A 24,295-nucleotide genomic window follows, 5' to 3' on the forward strand; every position below is an offset into this window, starting at 1 on the left:
ATCAACATGCTGTTTCTCATCTGCAACGCCGCTCATCGTAATCACCCAAATAATGCCCGCCCACGTAAGCAACCCCTTAAACTAGTTTCTCTTTAACCGCGTCGGCTCTGTTCATTCGTTTTAATTCGGTTAGGAGAATTTTTATTCTGCAAATTTCTTCAAACTAAAATATATAAACAGAATATTTGACTTGAATATCCTTATATACATATGCATATATATGCAATTGTGTGCGAAGAAAGGCGAGAATTGATAAAGAGGAACAAAACGAGATAAGCGAAAAAGCGCTCAAAAATCTGAGAAACATGTGTTAAAATTTATTTCCCACTCTTGCATATGTACGTATGCATATACCCATATATCTTCTCTCGAGAAGAGAGCATCAGGAATACAAATTAAGCATTTAAATTATTCTCCGTCATCTACAATTTGTAAAGAGCACGTAATGAAATTAAAAAAAGGGATAGATGCAAAAAAGAGAATATATGAAATTGAACTCGACTACATTCGCGCTATCAAATAATTGAAAATGCATATTAATTCAAATTAATTTCCAATTTTTTTTTTATATATCTAGAAAAGGTTGACAATTTTCTGCATACACAAACACTTATATGTTTTGTACAGAAATATAAGTATTTATACCAAATATTGTGATTGGCTACGGCTGTTTACATATTATATCCATTATGTATTGAAACAAATTACAACCTTGGAAATTCGCGGGTACTCAAGCATTCTTGTAGATTGTACTTCACATATACATATATGTACTGCAATGCTTAGTGCCAGTTCACACACAGACTCTTTTGTAACCAAACTTAATTTATTGTTGGCGAGGGGATGACGAGGAGAGACGAAGGGACCGTGGCAACTTTTGTGTTCTTGTTCGTAACAGTTCGCTGCTACGCAATTCAGCATTCCTTTTCATTTTGAAATTCTTTTCATGGTTGAAATATCGCTCGGGTTCAAATGAATATACATATATGATAAGTTAGAATATTTGAACATCGGTATATATTTTTTGTATGTAATATGCAAATATGTATGCATATAATAATAGATATATTTTGAAAAATTGTGAATAAGGAGATAATTAAGAACTCAAAAATATTTAATTAAATTTGTAATAACATTTAGCGGTATTAAATGTTATAATATATACATAAAATAATTCGGTATCTGTACACTTTCACGGTCACCTGGTTTTTTGGCTGTTAAAAATTGAAAAATTAACTTTTTCATAATTTTTTTTTGAATTTGTTTATTTTTACGGCGGATTCAATACAAAACTTTTTTTATATATTTTACTTTTTTATATATACATAATACTAAAAGCCCGACAGACGTTGCCCTGTCCCACGTTTTATATGTAAACTTTTTGGAAATAGCTGTTACAATTAGACCGTTTTGAGGAAAATTTTTATTAGAAACTTATTACAAACTAATTACGTCCTTCATATATATTTATCACAATCCGAACAATCGATATAAAAATAAATTCGATGGTTTTCCTACTCTCTAGCACGCAACGTATAATTGGCCGTGAGAAAAGCATGGATTTTCTAAATCTAATCTACAAATCGTCATTGTTTGAACTTGTGCCTTTTTAATAGTCATCGAAAATGCCAAGCAGATGGGTAATTGTAAATGTTTAAATGGTAACGGCGAATCTGAAGGAATCATTGGAATCCGTGGCAAAGGTATAAGTTCACCTTGAAATTTTCCATTAAAAATGGTGGCTAATCCTCATTGGTCCTTGTGTATTTTTCATAGTATGTTGTATCTACAAAAAATGCCACGACGCGGAACAAATTTATTATTTATTGTATTTATTTACATATTTCTTAGTTTTTTATATTCACTATTTCCATATAGAGTAACATAGCTGTATGAATGTTTAGACACTATACACCATACACATGTCTATAGTCTTAATAGTTTAAACTATACTTCTGCTATCTTAGAATCTGATCTCAGCGCCATCTACCAAGCTCAAATATACTTTTCAATATCAGTCACAACTGCAGCGCAGTTTGCCGAAATTCTATGTAAAACGTTCTTACATCCCTTTGCATAAAAGTGGATTTAGATCCAACATTGAAAACTATAGAGGTATCGCAAAACTATCAGTTATACCTAAACTTTTTGAAGCTATCATCACTGACCATATAACCTTTTCGATTTCTCCGTTAATTTCCTCATCTCAGCATGGATTTCGTAAAGGGAACTCGACTATAACAAACTTACTTGAATTTGTAAAAAATGTATCATTGGGTTTTAGGGATAAGCATACGGATGTTATATACACAGCCTTTAGCAAAGCTTTTGATAAAGTAAATATCTCGATTATCATACATAAACTTGATCTGCTGGGCTTTCAGCCAAGATTCCTTCAATGGGTATCTTCCTATCTTTATAATAGAACACAACGAGTGATATTTGAGGATACACCTTCAGATACAATTAATGTTTCTTCGTGTGTTCCGCAAGGTAGTCATCTTGGCCCGATTCTGTTCTTGTTGTTTATTAACGATATCTCTTCAGTAATAGAATTCTCAAAAATTTTATTATACGCTGACGATGTAAAGCTTTTTAAATCCTACACTTCAACTGAGGAAAGGTGTCTGTTGCAAACAGACTTAAACAATTTGGTTGCATGGTGTGATAGAAATGATTTGCCATTGAATCTCAATAAATGTAAGACGATGTGCTTTTCCCGTAGATCTGTGCACCCCTCTTCTTATGTAATAAAACACCATATTCTAGGGCAAGTTTTAAACTATGTTGATTTTGGAGTTAATATGGACCCTAAGCTTAATTTCAGTCTTCATATTGATACCATGGTCTTGAAAGCAAAAGCTGTCCTCAGTTTTGTTAAACGTTGGTGTAAAGAATTTAGAGATCCATATATTACTAAAACACTTTATACAACTTTGGTTAGACCTATATTGGAATATGGCTCTGTGGTATGGAACCCTAGCTACCAAATCCATTCTGACAAGTTAGAGTCGGTTCAAAAACAATTTTTACTTTTCGCCTTAGCGCATTTCCGATGGGATGCTAGGGTAAGTCTACCTCCATACACTAGTCGTTTAAAACTTATTAATCTACCTACACTTTCTAGTCGTAGGGAAATGCTTGGCATAACATTCTTAGTGAAACTTTTGAATGGAACTGTTCGCAGTTCTTTTCTCCTGTCTGAAATTAATTTTAATATCCCGGTTCGCCTTTCGAGGCAGTTTAGACCTTTACTGCTAAAATCCTGTAGATCAAATTTTGAACTAAACGAGCCATTCCGCCGTATATGTCATGATTTTAATTCTCATTCCAGCACATTTGACTTATCTGACTCACTTTTCAAAATTAAAAAGAGTTTATTGTTTTCTCTTAATAAATGAAAATGTAACAATTTATTATATTGTAACTTTAGATCTTAGCTGTTGAAATTTTTGTTTCTGTAGCTGAGCAGTTTTAGATCTCAACACTTAAAAAACTCTCTTGCCTTTTCTGACTCGGCTAATTCCGCACGTATGCGGATTCCAAAATTAACAACTACTAATAAATGAAAAATTAGTTAAATAAACATTTTTCAGTGTACCAAATTTTGAACCATTTTCGAATCCTTTTGAACTCACACAAAAAAATTCTTCAAAATCGATCTAGCCGTCTAGGAGGAGTTCAGTGGCACACACACGCTCACAAGAAATATATATATAAAGATATTAAGATTCTTTTATATTTATTTCTTTTAACCGCAAAGGATTCGAGGAGTTCGAATATCATTTTATTTAAAAGAAGAGCTGCAATTAATTTATGAATGTTTTATAAAAAGAGTCCACATGTAACCGCAGTATTACGAAATGTGGTTCAATAAGCATTGGGTTCTAAAGCAGGGGTGACCAAAAATTTTAACTCTGGGGCCCCACGATGATAACATCAATAACATGTAAGGAAAGGCTAAGTTCGAGTAGAACTGAACATTTCATACTCAAATTCGGGGAAATACCTACAGGTATGCAAAATTGTATTTCAAACAAGTAAGGAAGGGCTAAGTTCGGATGTAACCGAACATTTTATACTCTCGCAAAGTCAAATGGTATACTCGTTTGAGATTTCTTTGTGGATTGACTGATATTTTCGGTAGAAGGTCAACTATAGGCACTGGGGTCCACCTATTTAGTACTTAGGGGCTTGAACAGTTTTGGTTCGATTTAGACAATTTATGGTCACAAGGTGGCATACTTTAAACGTATTATTCACGCAAAGTTTTACCCCGATATAATCATTGTTGCTTGATATGCATAGTGGAAAGTGAAAGAATCAGATGGAATTGAAAATGGTGTTATATGGGAAATAGGCGTGGTTGTAGTCCGATTTCGCCCATTTTCGCACTATAACATAGATCATAGTCAATATAAAAAGAACGTTGTTAGGGGTTCTAAAAACATTTGCTTCCAGTGAATTTTGTTATTATAGATTTAGCGGTTTAGGAGATATGCACATTAAACCTATTAGGGGCGGAACCACGACCACTTAAAAAAAAATTTAACTGCAGATGCCCCTCCCTAATGTGATCCTGTGTACCAAATAACAGTCTTGTATCTTATTGCGGAGCTTAGTTATGGCAATTTATTTGTTTTTGATTAATGGCGTTTTGTGGGCGTGGCAGTGGTTAGATTACGCCCATCTGCCAACCGTCTCCCGGTACCAAGAAACATGTCTACCAAGTTTCATAAAGATATCTCAATTTTTACTCAAGTTAGAGCTTGCACGGATGGACAGACGGACGGACGGACAGACAGTCACCCGGATTTCAACTCGTCTCTTCATCCTGATCATTTATATATATATAACCCTATATCTAACTCGATTAGTTTTAGGTGATACAAACTACCGTTAGGTGAATAAAACTATTATACTCTGTAGCAACAGGTTGCGAGAGTATAAAAATGTTGCGAAAAAATTCAACATTCATTGTTCGACGAAACTGAATTGTTTACAATCAACTTTGTATCTTGTTAACTTATATTATTGGTCATAGCTTCAATTAGTTATATAACTACCATATATTTTACTTCCTCTTAGCTTAAAGTATATTAAAAGCATCTTCCTATAAGATATATCTGATGTGCAAAACGTCATCCAGAGGATCGGAATTGATTATATTAAGCATTTGAGGTTTTTACCAAGGTCTAAACCAATTCCATTCATATTCAGAGCTAAACCTCATAGTTTTTAAGAAATCTTGTCCACTTAAATCTATTAAAATATCACAAATTTGGAGAAACCTAAACGGTTTACAGACAGGTGAGAAGTCGGAAATCATTATATAGGGTTCGTTAAAATAACTCAAGTCATTATACCTATGTAGTAACTAGGGGTTTAGGTAATTCGTAGTCCAATATGACATATTTTCGACATTGAACTATAATATGTCCAATTTTATACGGTCAGTTAATTTTGTTAAGATAACTTACATATATGTATAACTCACCTATTGACCGATATTTGCGGTATAAAGTCAGTTGGAAGTTCAAAATTTTTTTTTTAATGATCCGATTTAAGCCATTTTCGGCACACGGGCATATTATTATCAGATAAGGATTCTCTCTGAGTTTCTATAATGGCCAATACTTTCAATAGGAACTGGGATACATATATTCGGTTCCTGGGGGTTTGAACAGTTTTGGTCCGATATAGATAATATTTGGTTATAAGCTGGCACACTTCAAATGTAGTATTTGTACACATTCTTACTCCGATACAATCATTGGTACTTAATTTGTATACTGGAAAGTGAAAGAAACAGATGAAATTTAAAATGGGTTATATGAGAAGTAGGCGTGGTTATAGTCAGATTTCGCTCATTTTCAGGCAAGGACGGACGGTCGGATTTCAACTGGCCTCTTAATCTTGATCACTTATACATGTATGTATATAACCCTATATCTATCTCTAGCTTTCAGGGTTAGGTCTTTAGACTAGGATTATATAATACATACATATGTACATACATTTATAAATGATCAGGATTAAGAGACGAGTTGATTTCTGAGTGACTGTCTGTCTGTGCTTACTTATGCGTTAATCTCATTGGCAAAATCTATCTTAATGACCGCCAAGGTCTATCGGAAATCACCAAACAGTAGTAAGGCTGTACCCCCAAAAAACCCACCGTTGTCGTTTCAATCATGAATTGTCACACTTATTGACATATTTATACATAAGATTATATCAATATAGGAAAAAATTCCAGTTCGGGTCAAATTCGATCTGGGACATACAAGGTGTTTTCAAAAGTTACCGGAATTTTAAAATTTCGCGGCTTTGGAGAGTCCAAATTTCACTTTTATTATGTTGATAGAGATATGTAGCAGCCGCTAATGTTAGACGTGTTTTTATGAGCTTACCGATTTTCGTTTGTTAATAGCTCACACTTCGTTACGAGTTCCTGAATTATTGACCAAAAACAATACCAGACATATTCATATGCGCCTGACATGGATCCGTGCGACTTTTTCCTATTTCCAAAAATTAGGAGAACCTTAAAGGGTCGTCGGTTTACAAGCATAGATGACGTTAAAAGCGCATCGCTAAAAGAGCTAAAGGCTATCCCAAAAATCGAGTTTGAGAAGTGTTTCGACGATTGGAAGAAGCGATGGCATAAGTGAATAATATCGAAAGGGAGCTATTTTAAAGGTAGGCAAATTAATAAATCCCGTTATTAAATGAACATCTCGTATTATAGCTGTGCCGGCACCTGCAAATATTTCTCCGCCTTTAAGCCTTGCGAATCACATGAGTATAACATTTTCGGTTACACCCGACTCAGCTTTTCCTTACTTGTTATTATTTAAATATGTGCACAAATATAATATATAGTGCATTAATTTATATTCACTTGGAAATGTTTGTAATCATACTGGTATATCCTTCTTTATACATTTCTTCCAATGTTCATAAAAAAAAGTTGTAGAAGAAACGGCTAGTAAATTCATTAAGTTTATATACATACATGTATATACACACATATTTCCTCTCATTATCATCTACTCATTACAATCACCCGATTTATTTCTAAAAGGTTAAAATATGATATGTACATGTATCTAATACAAGTTAGCGTTTTTATTGAGCCTTATGTGGTTGTTTCTTAAAAAATAAATTCCTTATTTCCTGCATGTACCATGAAGATATTTATGTATGTACGTATTACTATTCGCTCAAAATATATACAAACATACATAAGGTGTTGTTGGGTGTATTATTACATTTGAAAATACCCAGCCCTGGTGAATTGCGCGTAACAAGGGTGAAATATATGCGCCAGTCCGTATACACAGTTTTATTTGTATATTTACATAAGTATGTATGATTAAAAAATTTGTAATTTTATGAGGAGCAGTGTACAAAGAAAAAATTGAAAAAAGTCAAGCATATATTATAGTAGAGGGAGTAGAGAGCATTAGGATTTATCGATGGATAGTTACATGAAAATATTGATTTCCAAGCTTCAAAATTTATTAAATTTTGTAACGCATTTGTTTGTGCAATATGTTGGTATGTATATGCGTTGTAAAAAAGTTATTGCAGTTAGTGTTAAAGTTATTGATAGTAAATTGAAAATTAAGCAATACATATGTACATACATATGTACGTGAAAGTAGAAACGTAAGTAGCATTAAATGTACAAATTCATATGTATTTATGTACATATCTATATACATACATGTATAAAAATTAGGGGTCATGTTTTATCCGGGGTAAACCCCTAAAATACTGAATCGATTTTAATAAAATTTAGCGCACTGTGTCCCTTTTGATTCAACTTACAAGATAGGATAGGTTATTTATCAATTATATAACAAGTCAAAACAATTCATTAATAACAAGTAAGGAAGGGCTAAGTTCGGATGTAACCGAACATTTTATACTCTCGCAAAGTCAAATGGTATACTCGTTTGAGATTTCTTTGTGGATTGACTGATATTTTCGGTAGAAGGTCAACTATAGGCACTGGGGTCCACATATTTAGTACTTAGGGGTTTGAACAGTTTTGGTTTGATTTAGACAATTTTTGGCCGCAAGGTGGCATACTTTAATTGCATTATTCACGCAAAGTTTTACCCCGATATAATCATTGTTACCTGATTTGCATAGTGGAAAGTGAAAGAATCAGATGGAATTGAAAATGGTGTTACATGGGAAGTAAGCGTGGTTGTAGTCCGATTTCGCCCATTTTCGCACTATAACATAGAAACATGAAAAGAACGTTACGCACCGAATTTGGTTGAAATCGGTTAAGCAGATCTCAAGATATGGGTTTTCACCTAAAAGTGGGCTGTGCCACGCCCACTGTCTAATTTTGAACGCGGTTCCTATAAAGTCATGTTATACCATCTCAGAGATAAAATTTAATGTCTCTGGCGTGTTTAGTGCTTGATTTATCGCGCTTTTAGTAGTTTTTAACAGTACCGTTATATGGGGAGTGGGCGCAGTTGTTACCCGATTTCAACTATTTTCACACCGTCAATATAAGTGCTAAAAACATTTGCTTCTAGAGAATTTTGTTATTATAGCATTAGCGGTTTAGGAGATATGCACATTAAACCTATTAGAGGCGGGACCACGCCCACTTTTTAAAAAAAAGTTTTAACTGCAGATGCCCCTCCCTAATGTGATCCTGTGTACCAAATAACAGTATTGTATCTTATTGCGTTTTTGATTAATGGCGTTTTGTGGGCGTGGCAGTGGTCCGATTACGCCAATCTGCAATACCAACCGTCTCACGGTACCAAGAAACATGTCTACCAAGTTTCATAAAGATATCTCAATTTTTACTCAAATTAGAGCTTGCACGGACGGACGGACAGACAGTCACCCGGATTTCAACTCGTCTCTTCGTCCTGATCATTTATATATGTATAACCCTATATCTAACTCGATTAGTTTTAGGTGATACAAACAACCGTTAGGTGAACAAAACTATTATACTCTGTAGCAACAGGTTGCGAGAGTATAAAAATTATAATTCTAAACATAAATATGTGTATAACTTGACGTGCAAATATATACTTGTATGCCATAGAGACTTAAATATTTTATCGGACAAATAATTAAATTGTGGACAAAATATATTTTTTTATTTGGACAAAATATGAAAAATTTGGGTGTTTTGAACTTTCAAAATTTCAAAGCTAGAAAATATTACTTAAACATTTGCATATATGAAGAAAAGTGTTCCTTTATAAAAATAACTAGCCAGTCTTATTTTTTCTCAGCTTTCCAATGGGATATACTTACGTTGAATTTATTCGACCTTTTGTTATACACAAAAGGTATATTGTTATGAACAAATAGTTTTTTTTTCAACTTGGAACTATTTTTTTTCTAATTTTTTTATTGAAAATGTAAATTAGGCTCTTCAGTCATGATTGTATAAATTTGAGAACAGGCCGTTAAAAACTGCGTCCATAATAAATTTTTTAATCTTCAACATCCACGTTTCGAACGCGCAATTGTTCATACTTGATCGCTGCGAAGTTGTTTGATCCGGCATGCTGCTACTTCTCTCGCTACAGACTATTGTCAAAATTGAACTGCCCACACACGGCCCACTGAAGAGTCTAATGTGCATTTTTCAAGAAAAATAACTGCATAAAAATAGTTCTAAATCGAAAAATAATGTGTTTGTAAAAATGAACGTTTTGTTAAAAAAAAAAAAGTTGAAAACGGTTGGCCTCAAGGGCCATCCCTGCAACTTCCTGCTAATTTCATACGCTAACGTTCAAATTTCGCTTTTTTCACTGCTTTTGAGCTCTTCGAAATTTTTCGTTTTCAATATCTCGCAAGTAAATCAACCGATTTCGACCCGGTTTGCGGCAAACGATGTGTTTTTTCAAGGTTTAGAACTGATTAGTTTTTGGTGTTGTCGTTTGGAAGAAATTCGATTTTTCAAAATTTGTATTTTTGAGATTTCTCAAAATCTACTGGTCCGATTGGGTCCAAACTCACACGAAATTCAAGTGCAATGAAACCCTTTGGAATGCCGTTTAGTTTATTCAAATCGGTTGAGCCGTTTAAAAGCTATAAGAGGGTCACATACATCCACACACACACACATACATCCACACATACATACAGACATACGGACATCATCGTAGAAATGTTCGGGGAAGCTTCCTCGACCCTCAAAACGTCGAGATCTGTTGAGAACTCGATTTTTGCAAAATGGGGTGAAACCAATATCTTCCCGATTTTTAGAAAATTTTCAATTTTCTTAGCGGGAAGTTAAAAATAGGTCGAAAAAATTTAACGTATTTCTCATTGAATGTAAATTTTGGATGAAATGATCTGTATATATTCTTAGGGTCTCCGAGAGTTTCTTTGTGGCAAACTTCATATACCCTGTTCAAGGTATAACAAGATACCAGTATAGAATTTGGTATAGATGTTAAAAATCGTGGTAACATGATATTTAAATGTGAAAATTGTTTTTTTTACTACACAATAAATGAATTGATTTTCAAACTGATTATTTGCACAAAGCACAATAAAAATATCTTATCATAAAATAAGATAAAAGTATGTTTAAAAGAACATCCCATCTTAACTCTCCGAATTTTCACTATTTTTTGGTATCTTAGAAACCATATAAAATGGTTTTGATATTCATACTTGTATATACATAGTATGTACAAGTACATATACATATATTTGTGGTGTAGTCAGTAGCCGTTATTATTTACTTTATGATAAGTAATACATATTGTACATATAACACAATGACAAATAATTAAATTTTGAAATAACAGTAATATTATATTATAGCTACTTTTAAGCAATTTTATTTTGTTACATTAGTGGATGAAGCTATAAAAATATTGATATATGTATGTATGACTATCTTGTGTTTAGCTAATCATTATGTATGTACATATGTACATACATATATAAGTGTAGGTATCTTAACAGCAAGGAAAAATAATTAGAAGAAAAAATATAAAAACAACAAATAAAACAAAATATAAAATAGCTTGGAAGCGAATCCGATTCGCCCGAGATTTTCATTAATGTGCAGTAGCAGTTGCTTATTGCTTTCTCTCTCACACAAAATCTTGTGGTAAATCTAATTCATCGCTCATTCGTCTCACATTTGCACACTCATTCGCGTAGCATTACAATACTAAGGAATTGTTTCAAGAGTATATTTAAACGTATGTATACACTACGTACTGCGGTGGTGGAGAGATTTATCAAACAAAACTTGGTTGATGGGCGGGTTTTGAGAGCTTAATTTTGTGAGCGGTATATAGTCTTTATTCATTCATGCTAAATATTTGTTAATGCAATAGTTATCTTCAAACTGGTAAATTTAAGTTACAAAGAATTTTTGATTATGTTTCTAAAAATTACGAAGTTGTTTGCTTATTTAACTTGTTATGCATTATTTTCGCAAATAAATTATTTTTCACTAAACTAAGTTCCCAAGTTATTAATATGTATTTAAAACATGCACATCCTTATATCTACGAGTATATGGTTGTTATATATAAAAATTACATGCCACGCTTTCTCCGAGCTAAACTCCTAAACTACTGAACCAAAATTTCGCACACTGTGTCCAGTTTGATCCAACTGAAGAAATAGGGTAATTATGTACTTAATGACCCCCACTTCGGAGGGGGTTGGGGTTGCAGATGGTATGTGAAGGGAGTCTGTGAAATACAATTTCAGTGGATTTAGCCGTCGGCCACCCTTCAAAAAAATTATATGAAGGGTTAAAATTTCGTGAAAACAGCATATTCCCAAATTATATGATAATATTTTTTTAATATTCAGGGTTTCATTTCTGTACTCTGACTATTCACACAGCCGCTTTGCCATCAAACACCCCCCCCCCCCCCCCCTCTGTATAGTTTAGGTCCCCCAACTAAGGAGAACTCAAAAGTGAAATTTTTTTTTTAAATACTGAAGAAATGTAATAGTCAAAATTTCTTTTGTGCCGCGTTTTTATGGAATGAATGAATATCGGAGATCGTCGAACTCCTTTCCGCACTGGCGGCCTTCGGCCGCGCTTCAAAAAAATAACCCTGGTCGGTCAAAAACCGGGGTGTTCATAATTCAATCGTGTCAAACTCCTTTCTGCACTATCGGCCTTCGGCCGCGCTTCAAAAAAATAACCCTGGTCGGTCCAAAACCGGGGTGTTCATAATTCAATTGCGTCAAACTCCTTTCTGCACAAACAGCAGCGAAAAGGAGTTTGAGTGCAGAAAGGAGTTTGACGCGATTGAATTATGAACACCCCGGTTTTTGACCGACCAGGGTTATTTTTTTGAAGCGCGGCCGAAGGCCGCCAGTGCATTTTAATAAAAAAAAAATATTTGTATTTCCACCCTCCATAACTTTTTTTTAAGGGGTGACCGACGGGTAATTCCTTCGAATTCATAAAAAGGAAACTTAATTGTGTCACCCCTTACAACCCCAACCCCCTACGAAGTGGGGGTCATTAAGTACATATTTACCAGAAATAGGTTAGTTTATATCTACATATGTATATTATCATAAAAGTCAAAATAATTAATAAATATAAAATTCATTCCTTTTTCCATTGACAAATATTTGTAACAATCATTTTCAAAACTAAACCTCAAGTACAATACTTTGGATTCCTATACCGGCAATAACGTTTTCGCTTTTATTCGCAAATAATATTTTCATTGTATTGAATAGTTCGTTATAATAGTATTTAATGTTACTATAGCCATAGCAACGCGTGGCCGTACATACTGGTAATAATATAAGTAGGTAATAAACGCAATTTTAGAAAGCCAAAATGTTTTTTCTAATTATAAAATATAACTATATTTTAATAAAAATTTCATTTATATTTCACCGGAACCTTCACCTTGTTATACGAAGTTTATGCTACCCAGAAGATGGGTTTTGCCGTATCCCTCTGTCTGTTTATACGCAAACTAGTCCCTCAGTTTTTAAGATGTCGATCTGAAATTTTGCATACATCTTTTTTCACCAAGAAGTTCCACATTTATAGCACCCCTATAGCATATACAGTATCCCCAGAAAATAACACTTCAAAAATTGCACAATACCGTAATCACGTTTATTTAGACAACTTAATAAATTTAAAAAAATATCATGTGCACTTTAAGTATTGCCCTCATATATTAAGAGATCAATGTTATAAAATATAAAAAAAAAACTTAAGGAACAAATATACATACTGCACTTGCATTCAAATATTAAGAGATCCTTACTAACATTTTTAAAATTGAAATTGAAGAAGTCTGTAATTTTTTGGTAACTATATTGTTCAATCTACGTGACATGACATGCGATTCTATATTCCCTAATTCACACAAAAACTTGTTTTCTGAATAAAAATATCTTTGAAGTTTTTGCATGTGTTCTAAACTTTGAGAACTAACAATGCCTTATGTGCGGCATGCCAGATTATTTTTTTAACCAAAGCAATTAACCGGGGGAAATTAAAGGCGTATTCATTCAATAACACTGATTTTTAACCAATTATGCGAGGAAACCAATTAACCGGGTTCAGTTATGCGGGATAATTTTAAAACATTTTGTATACAATATAATTTTTACCGATCAGGTTGTTTAAATAAGCGTGAAAATTAATTAACCTGAGGCCAATTAGGAGGGGGAATATGTAGCTGCCATATGAACTGATCGAACAAAATCAAGTCCTTGTATGGAAAACTTTTTTATTTGACAAAATATCATCTCGAAATTCGGCATGGATTATTCTCCAAGCCAACGGTACAATCTCCGAATAAATTGTTCAGATCGGGCTTCTATACATACATATGTACATACACTTCAACAAATATACATATTTCACATTTTTAGTTACATGTTTTTTAGCACTATTATTTATACGTGGTCAATACCAGACAGTTTAAATTTTTTTTATTACTTTTGATTACAATTTTGACACAAAATCCTATTAAGTTCTGCCATGTCATCGCCTGTGTGAAATTGTCTCTGACCTGTTTATTTAGAGAGTTATCGCACTTTTAGTATATTACAACATAACCGTTATATGCCCCCCCACCATCGTGGTTATTATCTGATTTCACACATTTTCACAACGTATTAAGAGGAACTAGAAAGACTTTTTCCCAGTGAGTTTGATTGATTCAACGTTAGAGTTTTGACATTGCTTATAGTCATATTTTTAAAAGAATTTGAAATAACAATTATTAGTAGAATTGAACTTGTTATATCTACTCAGATGAATAAAAATCGGAAAGATTGTGTGGCATTGGTGCGTGCTAGTCGACCAATTTTTCACTCTTAATGCTTTTTTTTTATAATTTGTGTATAAATAAACTAGGAAACACGAATTAACAGTAATAATTACTATGGAAATAAATATAAATTTATTGAGTGAATGCACACTGCCCCCCATATATTAAGATATATTAACTTTTACATTGTCTTACTTGTTTTATTGTGTTTTTTCTTAGTAGTGCTAAAGTGTGACAATGATAAGTGAGTAATTTAGCTTTGGATTATTATATTTTTGGAAAACGTTTCGAAGTCAAAATTGAAACTTATTTTGCTACAATTGTTTTAGTTATGCTTAAGTGTCGCAAAAACACTTGTCAGTGGGACTTTTTTCGATTGTGAGTTATGTACAAATGTACATATGTAGCATATATATCTGAATTGAAATCTTATATCTGTTATGTTAACATGAAACAGCGTGCCTATTTATAGAGGGACGTGTGGTTTTAAGTCCATGAAATAAAATGAAGTTATCATATAATAAATACTCCACGGGGTATGAGTGTACATATGTACATTGTAGAATTTTTTTGTCACACAGTAAATTGTCCATCAACCACCACTACGCCACTTTTCTGTTCTCCACTTATTTAGCCAATCCAGTAATTGCATTTAATTAGTTATCGTTGGCTTTGCTTTGTCTTACACTTTTTTGAGTGTAGCAGCGCTTAGTATATTGCTAGTGAGTTGCTTTGTTTTAGCTCATGGAAAAAGCAAGAGAGCAACTGAACTTAATGTTCCCCAAGCCTTAAGCCTCATATACACTTGCTATTTTTATATACGTTAACCCTAGTACAACCAACCATTTACACCTCACACAGCTTGCTTTTGACGCTTCTCTTTAGTTTTTCCAATGATTTCATACTCTAAGTTTGTTCGACTCTTCACTCAACTCGATCTGATTCGACGATGTTTATTTGTTGCTGTTTATCGTCCGCCTGCTCCATTGTAGTACAGCATGGATGTAAACATCTACATATACGATTCTCTTATTTATAATTATATTAGTATTATAGCGTGTATATACCGTACAATATATGTATATAAGCTGGCTATTGTGTTGACGATAAGATGGGTGTGTATTTGGGTAGACATACGTATGTATATATATCTGTGTAGATATTTATATTCATTCAAACATTTGTGCCTGAATTTATGTATAGAGGAGACCACTTGTTCTTTATATGCATACGTTTGACTTTGTTTTGACGATTATTATATGCGGTTGCAAGTGTAACTGTATGCTATGAAACGCTTTGCTGGGGGGCTTTTTACAACCAATTAGAAAAAAGCGTACGGTCGCTAATTAACCATCCTTCCAGTTTTTTTAATTAACCAATAATAGAACTGCAATACAAATGAGTGTTTTACGTTAACGTTAAGATGAAAATACCAATTTTTGGGAAAGGTAAATTATTACGAAAAAGCAAAATCGTAGGAAAATAGCGGCAAAGCTTCCATACATACATACCTACATATGTGGACATACTTACTTCGTATTATAATAATATTATGTACACATATGTATGTACATGTGAATTCATGTATTTAGAACAACCAATAAGGAGTAACTTAGGTGCCAAGTCTCTGCCCCCCTATCGTCTTTTTATACACACAGCATTGCAAGCATGGTTACATAAACTCCTGCAACTTGTTATTTTTTTACGTACTATGTAAGTCCGATTACTTGCCGGCAGAATCATATTTGTGACGCTAGATAGGGCGTAGCATTTAAATGAGTGGTAAGATAAAAGCTCAATAACAGGTATGGTTCGACTGCAAAAATTTCTTGTAAGCTACCAAAAAAAAATATATTTATTTTAATTAAACTAAACTTACCTCTTGAAAAGATCAAATTAATTTTAATTTCATTTTAAAAGCGATCAGTAGTAATAGAATAAACAGTTTAAATTTTTTATTCCTTTCGATTACATTTAATTATTTACTTTAAATATATTGTACTTACTTGTTGGGGCTTTATAAAAATGTTAATTACACGATTTCTTTCGAAAATATGTAAACATGTATGCAACACCGATGGTTTTTATTTTATTTTTTTAATTTTATTATAATAAAAATTTAAATATGCGTTCATGTTTTGAAACACAGTACGAATTCATATACATATGTACATAATTTCGAATAGCATAATGTAACCAGTGTTGGATTCAAAAATTAATCCGAATTCGGATGTAAAAAACCTGCACTCCCAAAATCGGAGATTTTAATTAAAATTCAAAATTCCTATCATATTTCAGAAAGTTACAAGAGCAGCTTACGTGACTTTGGAAGCTCATGGCGACCATAATTGCTTACGGATTTGTGTCAAATTTTGTTAGTGTTTTCAGTAAGGTTTGCCATTTCGTCATGCCACGTTTCACTTTCGTACAACCTTTGGAAATTGTTCCAGACTATTAAGCAAATGGTGGCTACTGTATTTTAAATCATCTTCTGAGATGAGGCCCATTTCTGGGTTAATGACTTCGTCAACAAACAAAATCGTCGCTATTGGATCGACGCGGACGATCTCTACTTCCATCAAGACGGTGCGCCGCCTCATGTTTCACGTCTAAACATGAACACATTTCGTTCAAAGTTTGACGACTCCGAAATTCTAGCCGAAATGCTGCACTGGGTCCACGAAAATTGACGCAAACGAGTAGAGATATGCAAACGGAGCCGTGGTGGCCATTTGGCCGACATTTTATTCAAATCATAAATGGCATAAAATTATCTGCATAACAAACAAATCATTTTGACCAAATTTTAGTGTTTTATTTCATTTTAACGTCACGTCCTTCTTGTTGGTAGACTCTACACTTTTAATATACATATATTTTAATTTAACGTCATTTACAACAGATATTTCATTTAAACCAGTTAATTATTTAGATTAGAACGGTTGGTCAATCGCTCAGAGACTAGGGGTGTTACGCTTCAAATACTTCCTCAATTTTGCTTTCAATACGCGCTTGCTTTCTTTCATTGTAGATATCATGCATTTGAAGTTGTAGAATTCTTATTTGCCCCCATCTATGGAATTGGCGACTATTTAATTCTACAATAAATCGAACAACATTCTTCTCATACACAAAACTTGGTTGAAACATAATTTGTGAAATAAACGAATTCGACAGCACCAATCTCAAGATATGGTTTATATATTATTGCAAAAATAATCTATATTGAATAATTTCGATTTATCCTCATAGAGACTGTCTAATCCAAGTCCAGTAATTTATATAGATATAACCATTAATCGGGCTTATACTTAGCTATACTTCATATAATTTTAAAACTAACAACATCGTTCTTTGTTGATAAATATATGATATACGATGTTTCACAAATTAATAATACAAGTATAATAAAGAAAATACACATGTATATTAACTTATATATTGTATCAATTCAAGGACAACACTTACAAGCAATAACGTTTAATTGATTTTCTTTGACTTAATTGTTAATATATATATTTTTTTAAACGTATTACTAACTTTAAAACCAACGGTTACAGAAGTTATAGTTCTTTACACTTCGCTGTTATCATCTACATCGACGATGACGTCACTATCGCGTTGGACATTGTCGTAGACATCAGCCCAATCGGACTTGTAGATTTCTTCTGACCGTGTGTGGAAGTGGACGTAGACGCGGATTTTAAAAAAACCGAAAAAGCGCACAATCGAACGGAGATTCGAATCTTCTTTTTGGAAGCGAAAACATGGAATGGAATCAGATATTGCTGGCTGCTGTATACAATAACTCTTACCCATTGATGACGACCAAAATTGATTTAATGAGTTTCAACGTGATTTTGATTAGCCACGTTCGAGTGCACCGAAAACAGCTACGACGAAAGATAACGAAATGCCACAGATTGAAGGTGCGCAAGATAGTAGAGGAAGTAGGCATCTCGGAAAACGTTAGTTACGAGGTCATCGATTCGGAATTATGATGTATAGTTAAAAACTATTGGCTGTGAGGGGGTCATAACGCATCCTTCCCATCGTCTATTCCGTTTTTTCAATTCCCTAACGCTGCTACTTGCTTCGTATACATTTCTATTTACCTAACACTCTATCCATCTGGGTTATTTATCTTTAATATTGTATGGAAAACCCGAATCTTGGTTTGTTGAGAGCTACGGTCGAAACCATTATCTTAAGAGTATATTTTCAGTTTAGTACAAGATGGCCTAATTCCAAATATTTGCGACTAAGTTGCTCAAAAAGTCTACAACTAACGAAATTCTATTAAAACGTGGAATATTTGAAATATATTTAAAGATTTTTTTAAAGTGTTTTCCTTCAATGTAAGGAAGCGGAAATATGAGTTCAATACTAACGACATCCCTGAAATTATCAAGTATGATACCGAAAAATTGCGTCTATCCTACTAACACATTGTATCTACATACATAAACTTTATGAAATTAGGCAAGGCGGAGCTCTCATTATACGCATACATATACATATGTATGGTATAATACAAGAGTTTGAAAGAACTGTAAAGGTATACCTTTACAATGAAGTCATATCCTAAACGTCATTGGGATAGTTCACAAAGGCTTTTAGGCTGTTTACCGTCCTTAGTACAACTTTACAATTCTTCTAACTACTTCGTATATGAAGGCGCGAACTAGTTTCCCAATTTCCCTGAAATATTTTACTTCAACACTGAAGTCAAACGTTCAATCATTGATAACGGCATAAGTTATCTTAAAAGTATAAATTTTTAATAGGTTTTTTAGTGGTTTGGAATTGTTGGCATAACAGAAGGTGTCAAGTGGGCTTCTGCTCCAGTCAACAAGTCCATAACCCTTCTAGTAGGCAGTCAAGCGGCAATTAAGCCCCAATACAAAGTCTGCTCTGCGTTAGGTTATGCAAGCAGGCAATAACTAGGCTCTCAGTAGGTGAATTAATATCATGTGGATATCATATGGGAATAGAAGGAATTGAAAAGGTAGACGAGTTGGACCGCTCGGTAGTTGTCCCAGACCATTCAGCTCCTTCAAGGGTTATTTGGAGAGAACCCTAGAGGCACACTTTTGGTCTTGGAACACTAACGACACAGAACATACCACGAAGTTACTTTGGAGTAGTGTTAATGGTGGACAGACCTTAAAGCTTCTACTTCTAAGGAAAACTGAACTTAGTAATATTGTAGGGATCATCACAGGGCACCTACCCCTAAGGGGGAATTCTAGTCTAGAAATTTTAAAATATCTAAACAAATTTTCTTCCATATTTTGATAGTTTGATTATTCAACAATATCTCTCTAAAACGGTTTTTTTTTTAATTCAAATTATTTTCAAAGTTAGAGCCGTTTTAGTGTCATTGCAACTTGGTCGGTTAAGATTTAACTTAAAAGTTCTAAGCGCGTTTTTGACGAAACTGTCCTTTTCAAAACGATACCCACGATTTCTTAGGTTCTACTGGATCGATTGACCTGAAATTTTATGAGAGTCTTCTTTATAAACTTGTCTATATCCGGAACTAGCCATATACCCAAATTTTCTATTTTTAAAAATTCGAAACAGTCAAAAAAAAAGTTAAAAAAATTTTCACCATTTCGTAAAACCTTTCCTTAGTTTCAGACATTGCGACATTATTTGTTATAAATATTTTTATTTTTTTTTTGGTTTCAGATTGCTAGGAGGGTTGAAATCATTGGTATGGTCACGTGCCAATTTTTTCTGCCCACTTCATCAGCTGCTAGATTTAGAAATTTTTAACATTTTTATTTAATAAATAAAAAAATTGATGGTAAAAATATGAATTGCCTTTTTTTCGACAGTTCAAAAATTATCTGAAATTCATGCTTCTAGACAAGAATACTCTTTTAAGATCTCACCTTCAAAAAATTGGTAAAGTGCATTCGGCGGAATGCACGGCATGTGCGGAGGATGTTGAGACGTGGGAGCATTATCTTTGCGAATGCCCTGCTTTCAGCCGGATGAGATAGGATATATTCCATGGAGATGTTTCATTAAGAGACATTGGGCAGCTGAGGTGGAAACTAATTGGGTATTTTACCAAATCTACTTTAATTATCAAAACTTTGCTAAATTAAACCAACTTCTCCTGGAAATATCCAGACACTTTCTCCTCCAGTGTCTTTTTGCCTTAGCTGGGTGAAACATCTCGGCAGTCTTACCTTCGGCGAACTAGGAGACATAGCCTAAGTTGACATTAACCGTTTCAGCGAATTTGTGATAGGCTCAAAGCGCATTGTTAATCTGTGAGAGCTTTATGATCCATTATATTGCGTTTTAGGTACCACAACGGACCGGCATTCTAACCTGTCCAAGAAAGATCCCTTTTAGGATCGACTTCTTAACCTAACTCAACCTAACTCCTTAATAAAACATGACAAGCAAGTGTATAAAGAAAATAACCGCAACAAATAAGTGCAAACGTTGAAAATGCCCTTTCTCCACCTTAAAATTCTTGCAGAAATAAGAAATTTCTAATCGGGTACCACTTAAAATATGCAAGATTCTGAACATGCTCCTTGGTATAAATATATTTACTGCACTAAAAAGGTATTTGCAAAAATCATAAGAAAAATATCTTAAGTATGCATATACTTTACACTTTAGACTATTAACCACTTAAATCATGGAGTATTTATTAGTTTTGATATACCAAAATAGTTTTCATATAACCTATCTTAATAATAAATGAAAAGTATTTTCCTGAAATTATACTTGATTTTAATAATTTGAGTCAGCACTCACAAGGCAGAAATAAACGTTAAAAAAGTAGCGTTTTTACAAATGCATGATGTACTCGTACATTCTAATTTCGGGGTAAGAATTTCTTTATTTGCACAAGATATTTATTTGTAAACTATAATTGAACTTACCGTTTAGTGACAAGTGTTCGACATGAGATCGCACGCAAATTTAAAGAAGCTTCGAACATTTTCTGGAAAGTGAGACTGCGTGAAGTTCATGTTGACCAACTGCGTTGCTTGCGTAGAGGGTGCATTTTCCAAGGTGAATATGTTGAAATTTTGGTTTAATGATTTTTTAGGACTCATTATTCAGTCAAAGAACAATCAGAAGACTTAAATATGCTTATATCCATTCGCTTTGTACTCGTTGATAAGTTTTTGTTTATTATTTCACGCGCTTTGTACTGTTATATTTTACATTTTTTTGTTTTTGTGACCTTATTTTTCTTCCTACTTATACTTAATTATTTTATTTACAAATTTGATCATTTCCTTAAAGTTTAGTAATTATTAAATAGGAACTTTATTCTTAATTGCCCTTATTGAAGGAGCATATTACATAGCAGTTTATTAGGAAAAAATGATGTTATCAAAATGTGCCAAATACGAGTGATATGGTCCTGTAAGTAATACAACATTTATATAGATAGCTATGACAACGCGGTGATGTTATATACATATATATAAAGATATATATATTATATATTATATATGTATATATATATATATATATATATATATATGTATATTATAAGGTGTATCAAATTATATGCGCCCAAAACGTGTACGATATTTTTTTGGCTCATAACTTACAGTAAGTTTAAAAAAAACTTTTCATAACAGTTTGTAATTGTAACTATTTTAAGTAGCGTGGTCATCAAACTACGAAATGTTATGTTAATAACATAAGAGTGTTAATATGTATGTAGGTATTTTTAGCAAAGATATCAAGTTCAAGCTGTTATAATTCAAGAAATGAAAACCTCCAAATAATTAGTTTCAAGTTTTAACCGGATATTAGCTGGCTTCGATTCACCATTTCTCTGCTCGCTTCTTCTCTCTTGTCAAAAAAATTACATATAGCAGCAACAACAAAGGAATCGAGTTGAATTCGTACAAGAGAGTATGCGCACACCTTATTAAAAGGATATAGCTGCTATTTTCAATGCTACCAATTTTTGTTTTGCATATTTTAGGTTAAGTTTACTATAGTGAATGGCTTAAGGCTTAAAATCAAATATAGTAATTTATAGAAAACAAAAATAAAGGGTTACGGCAAAGTTTTAAACACAAAAAAAAATAAAAGAATTTCTCCACTAAGAACGAATCATAACACTATTGTACATGCGTCAAAAGACATGTTAGCGCAGGGTTGCACCACATGTGCTGCCCGTTTGTTTAAGGATCTGGTATCATTTGTTCGATTCTCTGGAGAGTAACGCTTGGCGAATCAAAGACAGATATTACATTGCAAAAAATAAATTTTTTGGAATTTTTTCAACTAGCGTTGTATTCATATTTGATTATCTAACGATATAATTTTGATTTTTAGATTTCAGATGATATATCACCGAATTATGAGGGGCACTGCAATTCAACTTTTTACCGAGACGCCACAAAGCAATTGCTGCTATTGCCGCATTATAAAATGACCTTTTTGACATAACCATTTATATTTAATTTCCAATTTCTTATTTTGGATAATATTCAAAAAAACTTGCCTCAAAGCCAATTGGGATTGTGTGCTTTAATAATAAGACATTAACTGCACTATCAAAGAACGTTTGTATATAAAAAAAACGTTAACTATAATACCCTCACAGGTGCATTTCTGATAAAAAAAAAAACTAATGTACAACTAAATCTGGAAAAGTACCTAGGCAACGCTGTGGTTGTTTTATTTAACAACCTTTAAGTCGAATTAAGGTTATTTAATAAGGACAAAATATCTTTCATGAAGATATATCCTGATTCTGATCGTTCAGTTCTTATGGCAGCTATATGCTATAATAGTCTGATCTGGAACATTTTTTCAAATATTGTATCACTGCTTTAGAGAATAATCCATGTAAAATTTCGTGAATGTTGTCAAATAGAAAAAGTTTTCCATACAAGAACTTGATTTTGATCGTACAATTTGTATGGTAGCTATATATCATAGTAGTCCGATATCGGCGGTTCTAACAAATCAGCAGCTGCTTGAAAGGAAGAAGCTGAAGGACTAGTTTGCGTATTATAGAAAGACACATATACAGAAACACAGACATCATTTATATACATATGTATGTCTTTTATATGGTCTCCGACGTTTTATTTTGTATGTTACAAACTACACAATGTTTTCTGACAATGGTGTATGAGTAGACTAATGTGTGTGTGTATGTCAACACATTGGCTAAAACGTATTGCATCCTTCTGTATTTTCTCTACTCTGAATTTTTTTTCTTTGGAATAATTACTTCACTTTTTCGTCAAATTTCGTTAGAATTTTATTTGATTTTATTAAATGTATATTGATTTTATACTGGTCCATTGCCAGCTGACTTTACTTTGAAAGCTTCTATGGCAAATGTTGTTTTAAAACGCCACCATTTGAACGAAACCAGGTATAAAACAGAAATGTTATAAGACGGCAAAGAGCGCATTCGATTATGCATGCATTTGAAGCTTATTCTTATTTGAAACAATGCAGGAAGTGCATAACAACCGAAAAGTTGGACCTGACATAAAATATTAAAAGGAGAGTTAAAATAAATATATAAGTGTGTATATAACAAATTAAAGCAGTGGAACAAATCAGCATATTACTTTATTTGAAAGCATATTACTCCATACAGCAGGCTATTGGTCTTACATGTTGTTATAAACACAAAAAAATGTATAAACATGACTGAATTTAAAAAATAAACGAAATAATGAAAAATCTAATTTTTATATTTGTCCATAGGTGATAGCTGTAGAATCGTCGTATAGAAAACAGGTTGCCATAAACAACCAGTTACCGTAGTAATCATCGGTAATTACTTTTACAATAAAACATTGAAGGTAACAACAACGCACATCTATTTATATAGCTATATGTATATGTATATTATATTTATATAGGTAAGTGAAAGAATGCTAGTAGGTACGTGATGCAAACAAATAGTAATTTTAATGATTGCAAGAGCAGGCACATGTAGTACAATAGATGAATTTTTATAAAACGTATATGTA

At 33.0% G+C, this 24,295-nt stretch overlaps 1 protein-coding gene across 9 annotated transcripts in view; it reads right to left on the reverse strand.

The window, feature by feature from the left end:
• The window catches only part of zfh2 (Zn finger homeodomain 2), a 193,786-nt gene extending 172,093 nt beyond the window's left edge, over positions 1 to 21,693 (reverse strand). For all 9 annotated transcript variants that reach the window (XR_004977376.2, XR_011397415.1, XR_011397413.1 and 6 more), the window contains exon 1: positions 21,209 to 21,693. The gene's annotated coding sequence lies outside the window, so the exon portion shown is untranslated. The remainder of the gene's footprint in view (positions 1 to 21,208) is intronic.
• Between the last annotated feature and the right edge of the window lie 2,602 nt (positions 21,694 to 24,295).

Source organism: Bactrocera oleae, chromosome X (assembly GCF_042242935.1).
Source record: "Bactrocera oleae isolate idBacOlea1 chromosome X, idBacOlea1, whole genome shotgun sequence".
Taxonomy (NCBI): domain Eukaryota; kingdom Metazoa; phylum Arthropoda; class Insecta; order Diptera; family Tephritidae; genus Bactrocera; species Bactrocera oleae.